General features: G+C 45.3%; 1 protein-coding gene across 7 annotated transcripts in view; it reads right to left on the bottom strand.

Annotated features, from left to right (window-relative positions):
• The window catches only part of CDC14A (cell division cycle 14A), a 133,471-nt gene that overhangs the window by 46,406 nt on the left and 84,520 nt on the right, over positions 1-2,545 (bottom strand). The gene's annotated exons all lie outside the window — the stretch shown is intronic.

The following is a 2,545-nucleotide window of genomic DNA, read 5'->3' as shown; positions in this document are numbered from 1 at the left end:
ATTCCCAGCACCAGCCCGAGGCCCCGACCCATGGCGTTCACGGCTTGTCCCCAAAGGAAACCCCAGCTCTGGGCCTGCCCTTCGGAGCCCCCTCCACGCCCCCGGGCTCTGCTAACCCCGCTTTCCCCTTCTGCCCGCCTCGAGCCTTAAAGGCGGTAGCCGTTTCCTCTGCAGTGTTCTGGTGTCTTCGGTGTTGCCCTTTGGCTTTTTACTTTTCCGCAACAAATGCCTCGCATTAAATGCCTCGTTTGTCGTAGTTTGGTTAGTTCCCGCCAGGCCCCAGCTGTTACGTTTTCCCCCTTGGATCCTGTTCTCCAGCCTTCCTTGGGAGGCTGTGAGCTTGCCAACATAATTCCAATAAATGCCTTTTGGGCTTCATTTGCCAGAGTTAGTTCTGCTGCCTCCAACCAAGAGCCCGGACTGGTACACTGGGCCAAGGTCACGCAATGGACGGAGGCGGAACTGGAAGGCAGGCCTGGCTATCCACAGCCGAGTTTCACGATTCTCACTTTCAAACAAGCAGGAAATGCAGAGCATATTTACAGTCTTCTATGTAGAAACAGTGACTTATATACACATCTTTAGAGAAAATAGATACTTTTCAACTTGGGAAAATCAACTCTGTTCCTAATTGGTTTATTTGCCCAAATTATTTCCCAGCCTAAGGGGGACTGTGGTTGACAGAAGGAAACCAGAGCTTTCCACCATGCAAACAATGGGACAGAGAGGGCTCGCGGATGCCTGGGAAGCCTTCCCTGGGAGTGGCAGGCTGACAAGCGCTGCCTGGGTTCCTAGCACACCTGGCACCTACCTGCATGACAGCACCTGTACCCCAGCGTGCTAATGGTTGGTTTGGTGTCTGTCCCTTCCCCTCCTCTAGCCAAACTGTACGAACCTCCCTTTTCATATACGAAGTTCCATCAGGAGCAAATGGCATTACAGTTAATATACTTAAACCAACTATTAAGAGAAACTATGCATATCTTTTGAGAAAATAACACTGGACAGTTATCCAAATATGGCAATAGGACATCGAAATAATAACAATAATGATAATAATCACACCTAACACTTACAGAGCACCTACTATGTACTGGGCACTACACTAAGTGCTTCATGTGAATTTTCTCATTAAACCTTGCAATTACCCGAATTACTAATGCCTGGCAAGCAAAACGGCTCATGAACACAGCTGGTAAGAGACAGAGGCAGCATTTGAACCCTGGCAGTCAATTCCAGGGCCTGTGCTGACGCTGATTTCAGGTAAGATGCGACTTGATTCTAATTTTTAGGTATCCGAAAAAGGGACGTTATATGAACATGTAGAGCTGCACTTCCTACAGTTGGCGAGCAGGTTTCTTTAAAATCCCCAAAAGTGTTTCAAATGAGTTATAACCAACAAGCAATGACGATATCCTATGACCTCTAAATTTTTTGTGGGTGTTATTGATGCATTGAGATGCTTTTGATGGGGCCCTGGTTTCAGCAGTGTGCACGGGGCTGGTGGAGCACTCATCGACCCTTACTCCATCTGGCCACTAGATGGTGTCCTGGCATCAGCAAAACACAGGTAGAACCCTGGAGCTGACCAAACCCAGAAAAAGAATTTCAGGGCTAAAAGATTTAAAAATTCATCTCTTCCCAACTCTTCATTTAAAGTTAGAAAACTGAAAAACAGCAGAGTCGAATGGCTAGACCACGCAGTCATTAATAAAAGTAAAAACTGAAAAATGAGTAAGCAAAGGTAGGAAGCAATACAATATTAGGTTCATTCATGATGAAAATGTAAAGAATATCTAATAAACACCTACTGTGTGCCTGACACTGTGCAAGGCACTTCATACAATAGCTCTAATCCTCACTAGATGCCTGAAATGTGCTTCCTATTTCCTCCATCTGATATATGAGGAAAACGATGCCCAGAGAAGTTCAATGAGCTCACTCAGGTTTACGCAGCCCGTAAAAGGTAGAACCAGCTTCAACCAGTCCAGTCGCTCCGCACCTGGCTTCTCTCATTAGAAGGCTGACACTTCAAATTGTTGGGATTCCCTGTCTCAAGGTATCTTTGTGCTCCTTTCTCTCTCTTCCTCTCCCTCTCCCTTTCCCCTTTCTTCCTTCCATCCTTCCTTCCTTCATTCTTTCCTTCCTTCCTTTCTTTCTAAAATAGAGATGAGAAGGGCTTTGCTACCTGGGAGTTTGGGGGCTTTTTTGGAAATTTTTAAATCCAATGTGTTTCATTCTACTGCTGTATTATTCATTTATCAATTCAAACCTGTTTAACCAAAAAAAAGATAGGGCTCTTCTCTTCTCCACGGTCAAAACAATGGGAACCAAGATGGCTGACAAAAACTCCTGGTGGCTCTCTGTTGACAAGACACACACTTAAGACTCACGGCATTCTGCCCAGATCCCAAGAGTTTAGCACCTCTTTTTGCTACATCCTAGCAACAGCTATTTGAGTGTTAACTCCTTAGAAGTCTACCTTTTCTACTAACAAACCCCTAAAATAACTTTCAGCCTCCTCAGGAAACAGTGTTTCTAAATT

This window comes from Pteropus alecto, unplaced genomic scaffold (assembly GCF_000325575.1).
Source record: "Pteropus alecto unplaced genomic scaffold, ASM32557v1 scaffold106, whole genome shotgun sequence".
NCBI classification, from domain to species: Eukaryota; Metazoa; Chordata; class Mammalia; order Chiroptera; family Pteropodidae; genus Pteropus; species Pteropus alecto.
This window is presented reverse-complemented; position numbering and strand designations above follow the sequence as displayed.